Below are 10826 nucleotides of genomic sequence, written 5' to 3'. Positions count from 1 at the left end.
TAAAATAATTTCTAATTTAACGCTCTTTTCTTTCACTAAGAACCGGATTACTGAACATATTCAGAGTGTTAGCTAACACTCCAACGCCTGATTATATTCGACTTTGTTTCTTTAACGAATGTATTAACCTGTTCTGCCCTCAATCATTGGGATTTTAATGCTGGACCAATCAAAGATGTGTCTGTTATTTGATGCACTCATATCGCCATCTAGTGTTTTCAAACTATCAGTGCAATCTGTATCTGGCAACTTACCTGAGCCAAAAAGTTAGATTTTTTTTTCCCTTTACTTTAAAGTCTTTATAGTGGTTTGAGTATTTCCAGAAATGTTCTGTTCACCAAGATGACAAAGTAAACATTTAGTTGCCATCTGGTTAAGGGAAAAAAATAAGTCTGAATCTATACCTATTAAGTACTGGTTTTGGTTGTAGTTAAGAGCAAATTATTTTGTCTAAGAGAGTAGGCCAGTACGCCATGACAATAGCTTTGGAGATTAGATATTAAAATATTTGGGGGGCAGTCTGACAGGAAGTGAAGAATGGGAGGAAGAAAAATCATAGTCTTTTAAAGATAAAAGGAACTTGTGAAATGGAATCACTATCTTGTCTTAAAGATACGGAAACTGAGTACCAGAGAGGGAAAGCACTTCCACAGGGTCACACAGCTGTGGAGTAGCAGGGTAGGGGTTAGACCACTGCCTATTCAGAATGATCAATGTCCTGTTTTTAACCTTATGGATTCTAGAATAGGGATGGAGAAGTGGCAAGCAAAGAAACGAAGAATTTCAAGATTATGACACATTTGAAAACAAAAGAACAAGTCATTTAAAAGAGCTTTTAGCATTAAGTTGAGTTGAAAGGCTAAAATATTTTTACCATTTAAAAGTAGAGTAATCTGAATTTCAAAAATGAGGAGCTCTGTTTATTTGTCTGGGTTCCATAGGGTAGGCAATTTTTTTTTTTTTTTTTTTTTTTTTTTGCGGTACGCGGGCCTGTCCCGCTGCGGAGTACAGGCCCCGGACGCGCAGGCTCAGCCGCCATGGCTCACGGGCCCATCCGCTCCGCGGCATGTGGGATCTTCCCGGACCGGGGCACGAGTCCGTGTCCGTTGCATCGGCAGGCGGACTCTCAACCACTGCGCCACCAGGGAAGCCCAGGGTAGGCTATTTTTGAGACAAGTAGTTTTTAATGTTTTTGGAGAATGGACTGCTTGGAGAATCTTAGGAAATCTAGGAAATGAATACACACGCATAAAAGTTCACATTCAGTGTCGGGGCAGAGCTTCTCAGAAAGGTCTGAGTAAAGAGAGAAACCAGGGAGATCACGTGGCCAGGGACTCACATTCCCAGCAATCCTCAAATTTTGACCACGAACTTTCTTTTTGAAATGAGATTACACACACAGAGACACATTCTGAGGATTGAAAAAAATAGAACATAAAACATTCACCACACGACCTTAACCTTGTGACCACACCACCTGAAATGCACTCCGAACTCGTATTTCTTAATATTTTTTAATGAACACTGTAACTATCCCAGGCTTTACGCACTTGTATTGCTGTATGTTGCTTTGTGCTAAAAAAAGTTCATTTATTGTAATAAACTGTTAAAAATAAACAACTGTTTTGCCAGCCCTCTTTAGGCATATTTACTTTTTTAATCTACCTGGAGCCTCAAGAAATTGAGAGGTTCTGGACCTCTCATCTTTTGAGACGTCAGGGGTTTGGGTCAACATTGGCCCTAAGCCTATTCATGTCGGGTTCTGTAGAGCACAGGTTAACATCTGATCCATACTCTTCCTTATTCCTTTAGTCTCTGGGATACAAAGGCTTGAGAAGTGGGCTTTGAGGAAACAAAGCAATACACCATATAGAGAGATTTAAATAGTGCTAGAGTAATCGAGTATGTCCCAGGGTGTCTCAGGAAGGTTGTCAGTAATCCCGGCTGTTTGGTTTCTGAACAAGAGGCAAGAAGCCAAGTCTAAGCAGTTAGTGTGTTCCTGTCCTTCGTGTCAGCAGATAACGCTGCTAGTGTGATTATTCTTTTCTGGCAGCTTTCCGCTGAAACACTGTGGGATGCCACACTCAGCCCGAAGGCTGAACATCCAGCAACAGATTTCTCTTAAGGGAAGAGCGAGGAAGAATGTTCCATCCTGTTCCTTGTAATATTCAAGCCCACAGCACATGAAGACACACCATGGGTAATTTGTGGTATTGATAAAACGTGTCAGCTTCTGTTTCCTGTTCCCCACTTTCACACACCCCCAGAGCTGAATGTTGAAGAGTATATTCTCAAAAGGACAATTTTAATTTTGGAATAATGGGATCACTTCCCATAGCCTCACCCCCTAACACATCCTTAAGTTTCCTCTCCCGTCAAGCACTGATAGCTTTTATGCTGACTGTCTTTGATATAAGGGAGGGAATTGATCTCATAAACTTACTCATACTAAGATGCAGTGCACTCATTGCGTTACATGCCCCCAAGGACTCCTGAATTAACACCATCATCTTAATAGCTACTGTTTATGGAGGGCCCGCCATAGTCATCACCTCTCTCCCTGACTGGTGGCGTAACAGCAGACAGGAGACTCAATGTCTCTGAGCCAGGGTAAAACGGAGAAAATGAGAAGACCTGCCTCCCAGGTGTGCTGGGCTGATAAAATACTATGATCTGCATGTTGGACCCCTAGCACGTTCCCTAGCTCTAGCTGAGTGCTTAATAAATGACAGCAGTATCAGTGATAGTGGTAGAAGCAGCCATGTTTGTTGTTAGACTCAAGCTGAGGCACAAAGAAGTTACAGAAGATGCCCGAAGATTGAAATTCACTTCTACTTCCAAAATCATTCATCTTCCCGCTGTGCAGTTTTAGGTAAAGATCATTGCTTGTTATAAATGTATTTCTTAATAATGGGGGGATTTCAGGCTTTGGTGAGGGGGATGGGTGGCAGAATGGGGAACTGAGAATAATCAATACCACGATGGTTAAAAATAGAAATTCCACTATCTTTTGCCAGACAGGGTTGCATTCCTGGTACCCTTTCATCCATTCCACACAGATTTACTAAGTCCCTATGTTGTATGCATCACAGTGCTAGGGTACTTAAGATACAAAGCTGAATTCAGTACAATCTCTGAACTCAAACACGAACACACTCACACTCAAAATCATAGCAATGGAAGACAAAGATTAAAAGGTTCTAGATCCTTGAGTACTGCCACTTATTAGCAGAAAACGATGCCTGCTGCTGTATTCAGCTTTGGGTCCTACATAGTTCGCATATGACTTGGACAAACCACTTAACCTCAGGTGGCCTCTGCTTCCATATCTATAAAATGAAGCTGTCCCCCCTTATAGAGATACTGTGACTGATGGCAAAAGAAAGATAAAATACGGCTGCCAAATCTTCAGAGACATACTGGGAAGTAACAGAGGAAGATGGCAGCAAACAGCAATCTCTCTTGTTAAAATAAAGCCTCACAAGAAAGAATTGGGAATAGACTTGTATAATTTTAAAGTTGGAACAGGAGACCCTTCAGTATCATCCACTGCACCCGGAGACTCTGAAAGGAGAGTCTGCCGAATAAAGTTCTTCCAAGTGAACTCATTTTGAGATCTGAGTTTTTTTTTAATTTTATGCTGATCTGAAAAGCAAGTATGGACTGCTCTTCACATGTGAAGGTGACATCTTTTCTTTTTCTTCAAAACAAGGAAGCTTTTCTGGAACAAACGGTCCAAGTTAGGAGTGCACCATTTGATCATGAAGTTGAGTGAAGCCAAGTCCACATATGTGTTTTGAAACTGTGATCTCATCAGCATGAAACCTAACCAACAGATATACTCGTCCTTAAAATGGATTGGAGAATGGGTGGGGAGGGGGAGAAGAATATAGCTGCCCAGTTATCAAACAATTGGTTCCAGCAAATACATAGGCAGTATTTTAGGCATAACCAGAAAAAACAAAAGAGGTCTACCCTGGCCACCCGTACAGTCCCACTCCAAGAAACCTGCCTAACCGTGCTGTATCATTCACAGTGTGATGCTCATTGTATATGTTGTGTTATGCATATTGGCACCATCCTTACTATGTTTACTACACATTATGCAACATATCTCTTGGTAAAGGAGCGGTGTAATTTGTAAGCCAGTAACTGTCAATCTTTTATCTTCTACCATGAAACCCATCTTTCAAACGACGTCTTGGTCACCTTTCCAAAATATGCAACAGACAGTAGCAATATCAAATCCACAAACGCTTAGGTGTTAAGTTCAAAAACATTTATTTATTTAAAAAGCCATCAGTCAGAAATTGCAATAACACGTCAGTGGTCTCTGGAGTGCATTTTAATGTTTTTCTAAATAGTTTTATATACGCATACATGGAATTTATTGAACTCCCTGAAACAACTTGCGGGAAATGGAGTCTGAAAAGCCTAGTTATAATGAAAAGGAACAGGTTTTAGAATCAGGCAGAGCAAGGTTTGAAAGAGGTACCTACCAGCTGTATGATCATGAGCTAATCACTTTACCTCTCTGAGGATATTTGCCTCTTGTATATAATAAAGAAAGAAGAATCCACTTTGTGGAATTGATGTAAAGATTAGAGATAATATTCTGCAAGTGCTTGGCACATAGCAACTGTTCAATAGGTGAAGGGCAATGTGATTATATTTATGCTTTGCTCCATCACTTCCTCTCCCTCTTCCTCCACTTTCTGCCTGCACGCGATGGGTCTGTGTGAATGAGTGGGTGGGAGGGTACCACATCACTCATTCATACTGGTGATGTGACTGATCCCTTTTCTAAAAGTCTGCTTCTCCCTGCAAGGAGTGGGATAGGATAAAGGAAAGGGATACTGGGAACTCTAAGCACAATTGTCCTAGGAGATGGATAATTTGTTCATTTAGGGCTTCCCTGGTGGCGCAGTGGTTGAGAATCTGCCTGCTAATGCAGGGGACACGGGTTCGAGCCCTGGTCTGGGAGGATCCCACATGGCGCGGAGCAACTAGGCCCGTGAGCCACAACTACTGAGCCTGCGCGTCTGGAGCCTGTGCTCCGCAACGAGAGAGTCCGCGATAGTGAGAGGCCAGCGCACCGCAATGAAGAGTGGCCCCCACTTGCCACAACTAGAGAAAGTCCTTGCACAGAAACGAAGACCCAACGCAGCAAAAATAAATTAATTAATTAATAAACTCCTACCCCCAACATCTAAAACAACAACAACAAAACAAACATAGTCACCTGCCTTAGAAAGTAGCTATACTTTTCAAAGAATGATGAATAGAGGAAAGCTCATTCAGGACATCTCACATCATTTTACGTTGATTCAGCAGTCACTTTGGTGTAGCCACTGTTTGTAGAAGGCATTTTTCACAACTAAATCCAAACATGTCATACTCGTAGGTTGAAATGAATCTTACCAATAGCATCTGCACACAGGGAAAGCAGGAAGAGAGAAGGGCAAAGACCAAATAACAAATGGAAAATTTTATCTCAAGGAACAAAATTGAACTGTTTTATTAGAGGACTTGAGAAATCAAAGCTGGGAATTTCAGGCATGCTCTGAAATACCACTTTGATAGCCAGCACACTTTTCCCCTTGCCTTTGAATTATCTGCAAGAAATCCAGGGATCATTTTTCATTCATCTTCATAGCCCCCAGCAGCTAGCACAGGATCTGGCGTCTGGAAGGTACTCAATTAATGTTTGTTGAATTTAATTGCAGGAGCAAGAGTGTTTTCTCAGAATGGTACAAAAAGTGGTATATTAAGAAACTGACAGGGTCGTGTCAGAATGAGCTGTTCGTTGGTAGATGATTTCAGTTTAGCTCTCAAAACATTGAGTTCTCCATGCTGTCAACTAAAAAAAAAAATACACAGCTAAAAAGTTGAGAATTACGTTTTGTCTTCCGGACAAAACTGAGCACTTCAGCCTGGGACGCAGCCTCTTAGATAGTTCTGAGGGACTGCTCTGAAGAGGTAAGGGGGGCAGCCAGGATACATTGGAGTTTTTGCAACAAAGACCAGGTAGTGGAACTTCAAAAGATTACTGTTAATTAAAGAAAACCAGACATCTCAAGTTAATGAATTTAGCACTTTTCTTTTATGTTGGGAAGATGCAAAAATCTGGCTCCTTGCAATCATTCCTTTGATATGCACCTTAGCTCTCTGGGGCCAGAATCCTGCTTTTCTCCATCCTGAATCCCTCCAGGTGCACAGCTGGGGGCTGCTGCACCACATGGGGGCGTCTGTAGTGGCTTGATGGCTGCAACATCCTTTGTCTACTGATATGGCAGGCGACATTTTTCGTTCACGAGGCTACTAGGGACTTTTGCATTTGGTCAGGACCCAGAGAAATCAACTAACTGCAAAAACGGCCGTTCTTAACTCAACACTGCAGAGAGGTCATCCAAGAACCCAGTGACCAGTCCAAATGGAGTGGAAAAAGGAAGACCATTTACACCCTTGGAAGAGGAAGACGCCACAAAGTTTTTAGTTTCAAAATTGCACTGACACCAGTTTCTTAAAATATTCATGTCTGTGTTTGTGGCCAAACAAACTAACAAATAAAACACGCCGACTGCCAGACATATTCACCTACGTTGTCTCTTTTAATTCCTACAACAATCCTGAACTGTTGGTATTGTGGGGAGAATAAAAGAGCTTCCAAGAGGTTAAATAATTAGCAAGAGGTCACACCAAGCTTGTCTGATGCCAAAGCCCCCTTTTAACGACACCAAATTACTTAGGCATAATTCCTTGTATTAAATATCCTTAGTCTGTGTCTAATATTTGGATTTGCTCACACAAAGCAGCATACATTCCTAGCATAGATCACCACTGTATCCCCAATCCTAGTTCTGTGCCTGGCACAGAGAAAGCACTCTGTATGTGAGGATTTGTCAAAGGTTTGTTAGAATGAACAAGTGAATGAATAAATCAACGTGTGAGGGACTTCCCTGGTGACGCAGTGGTTAAGAATCCGCCTGCCGCGCTTCCCTGGTGGCGCAGTGGTTGAGAGTCCGCCTGCCGATGCAGGGGAGACAGGTTCGTGCTCCGGACCGGGAAGATCCCACGTGCTGCAGGTAACTAAGCCCGTGCGCCACAATTACTGAGCCTGTGCTTTAGAGCCTGTGAGCCACAACTACTGAAGCCCGCACGCCTAGAGCCCGTGCTCCACAACAAGAGAAGCCACCGCAATGAGAAGCCCGTGCACCTCAACGAAGAGTAGCCCCCACTCACCACAGCTAGAGAAAAGCCCGGGAGCAGCAGCAAAGACCCAACACAGCCAAAATAAATAAATAAATAAAAATAAATAAGCAAATAAATGAACAAACTATCAGCTGGGACAAATGGTGTCCAGAAATTTTAGCTGGAAACAACAAGGTTCTGATCTCATGTGGTGTGTCTAATTGTCTTTACTCCCGAAATTTTGGTTCCAAATGGAAGACTGATTCCAACGATGAAAAAGTGGTCCAAAGAGGAAAAATTAAAAGTTTTTCATAACAGCATCAAAGAATTGGCCCTTCATGAATCCACAAGGCTGAGTACTATAGATTTATATGTTTATGTTCCAGAATTTAGAAGCTTTTAGAAATAAGAAACTCCTTTGGAGATAAAGCTAAAAACCCCGGGTGTTTTTTTTAAGTGCTTAGATGGTGAAAAAAAAATGCGGTTTACTTAAAAAAAAATCTTGACAAGGTACCAGGCAATTCTAATCCCGTCATTTTATGCATCAGTCACTCTGCATCCTTTCCAAAAATATGTGTGGAGTGGAGTTGGAAGTCCTGATAATGATTGACCTATACAGACACACACACTGGGCACAAGATTTAAGAAGCCAAAGCACACAGTTCAAATGTGAGTTGGGAGACATCACTCTTTTGCTGTAAAATGCAGATGTGCACAGCTGCTGCCAAGGAAATCGCATGTTACCTTTATGGAGAGTGATCTGAGCCTCAAGTACATCTGCCAGTTATCCTAGGGTCTATCAAAATGACAGGCTGGTTTGCAATGTATGGTTGCAATGGCCGCCAGAGGATATTGGGCAATTGTTTGAAATACAGCCACTGCTGTATATCTTTCTGATAAATCTGGTTCCCATTCATTAGGAAAAAGAATGCCTGTGAAAAATGGAGTGACATGAGAAAAGATTTATGGATCTGATAGAAACTGGATTCAATCTGATGTCTCTTGACCAACCCCTGGAATTTTTCATATATGTAAATGAGATTTTGAGAGTAGTTCATACAGCTATGTTGTTGAAGTACCATCATATTGAACACAGAGGCTAAGGGTACCCCTAGATTGGATGTTAAATAAAATCTTAAATTAAGATGGAAAATTAGAGAAAGGATGGAAAAGGAGTGGATTTCTAATTTGCACCAAAGACTGTAAGCAAATGCATTTCTCTTATTGCCATTTTGCCCAAGGACATTTGTGCCTATAAGTCTAAAGAAAGAAAGAGAAAGTAACTGTCCAATGAAAGTGACAGAGGGGATGGAGTCCACTTTGAGAACATCCACTTTGGGCTTCACAATAATAACCCCCCATTCCCAAAAAAGTTCACCTGCAGAGGCACTGGCTAATCAGAGTCCAGATAGAGTCCTTCCCCAGAAACCCCATTAGTTAATGACAACTAAGTTTGTTGAAGTCCAACCAAAAAAAGCTTTTGAAATCCCACTTCTGCTTATCCTCATTCATTTACTGAAATTTTTACACGTCTATTTGTACAGAGAACTATGTTAGACACTGTAGAGGATGCAACTATTAATCAGACAAGAGAGTTGCCCTCAATAAGCTGATAATACGGTAGGGCAAAACAACTTATTCTGTGTTCAAATTGGAGATAGATAATTGATGCACGGAGGAGAGTGATGGTTGCTCTTAAAAGAAATGGAGAAAGTTCTATGAGACAGGCACAGAGCTAACCAAAAGGAAGTCATTTTTTGAAACTCTGAGGAACACCATGTTAGCACAAAGTGCCCATTAATGAATTATTGACGGGCTAAAGAAAGTGCCACCTTGCATCCCTACACATTTACTGGGCATGAAGTCGGAGGCACTCATTTAGAATTCATTTAGAACCGCCCCAAACTGTGCTGATTCATTAGAGTCCTGATGCTCTCAGAAATATTTTTGTAAGCCCATGACAGCACTAGTCTGTACAGCTAATTCGTATTTGGTTCTCAGCCAACAAGGGCTAAGAACCATTTGTGTGGTCCTCCACGGTCGTTTACTTATTCCACCAGATCCCTCCTTCTGCCATTACTTGTGTGGCAGTGAACACGTGGGTTCAAGATGGCTGACCAAAGGAATACAAGTGATGGTGCTGAGGATTCCACCAAAGACCAAGGAAGATACCGGATGGTAGAAAGCAGGCTTCACCGCAACAGCTCCAAATGCCTTCAAGGAGATAGTCTAAGAAACCCAGATCGACAGACAATTGTTGCCTGGTAGAAATCCTTTGACATTTTGAAGGGCAGTATAAGCCTCAATGCAGCCTAGAAAGATTGCCCAATAACAGTATGAAGCATAAATAGAAGAAATCTATGGCCAGGGGCATATCACAAATTCAGGAGACTTCAGGGGAAAGAAGAGCAATTGCCAAAGTATGACATCAGTAGCACATCCCCAAGGACGTTGCAATAATCCCATAGAGCACCCATTTAGTTAACATAATTATATCCGGGAACAGATTCCCACAATAAATGGGGTATGCCTATAGTTTCAGGCTGGCGGGGTGGAAGTGGAGGACAATACAAAACACTATTTCTATTTCAGATACCCCAGGAGCCCTGTAATTAAGGATATCCTGAGGGCTTGGGGAGGTTGACTTTCTGTAAACAATAGCAATTCTTTAAGGCAATTGTGTAATACAGAGGAGATCTAATAAAAGAACATGAGTAACTTTTTTTTTTTTTTTTTTTTTGCGGTACGCGGGCCTCTCACTGCTGCGGCCCCTCCCGCCGCGGAGCACAGGCTCCGGACGCGCAGGCCCAGCGGCCATCACGGGTCCAGCCGCTCCGCGGCACGCGGGATCCTCCCGGACCGGGGCACGACCCCGCGTCCCCTGCATCGGCAGGCGGACTCCCAACAACTGCGCCACCAGGGAAAACCAGTAACTTTTTTTTAAAATTTCATTTATTTATTTACTTTTGGCTGTGTTTGGTCTTCGTTTCTGTGCAAGGGCTTTCTCTAGTTGCAGCGAGCCGGGGCCACTCTTCATCGCGGTGCGCGGGCCTCTCACTATCGCGGCCTCTCTCGTTGCGGAGCACGGGCTCCAGACGCGCAGGCTCAGTAGTTGTGGCCCACGAGCTTAGTTGTTCCGTGGCATGTGGGATCCTCCCAGACCAGGGCTCGAACCCGTGTCCCCTGCATTGGCAGGCAGATTCTCAACCACTGCGCCACCAGGGAAGCCTGAGAAGATGAGTAACTTTTGTTCAGCACAAAAGGACAACTTTATGAGTAATTTTGGTCACCTTGCATTACTGCAAATAAAAGTTGCCTGGTTTATTAACCTAACATTCACAATTTGGGGATGGGAAGGGAAAGAAACCTACAAAGAAATACTAAAATAAAACTTAAGTACTAAAAATGATTTTTTCCTACAGAGGGAAGCATTCATGCATTATGGTTAAAAGTGGGGGCTTTGGGATCAGGCAGTTCTGGGAACCAACTCCCAGCTCCATCATTTACCAGCTGAGAAAGTTACATTAATTTTCTAGTCATGATTTTCACATCTGTAAAATGGGAAATAATTGTAGTTCCCTATGGAGATTTTGTGAGAACCAAGTAAGAGAACGCCTATTGAGTACTTAGTACAT

Source organism: Phocoena phocoena, chromosome 3 (assembly GCF_963924675.1).
Source record: "Phocoena phocoena chromosome 3, mPhoPho1.1, whole genome shotgun sequence".
Classification (NCBI taxonomy): domain Eukaryota; kingdom Metazoa; phylum Chordata; class Mammalia; order Artiodactyla; family Phocoenidae; genus Phocoena; species Phocoena phocoena.
The sequence above is the reverse complement of the archived record's forward strand: the minus strand, read 5'-3'. Positions refer to the sequence as shown.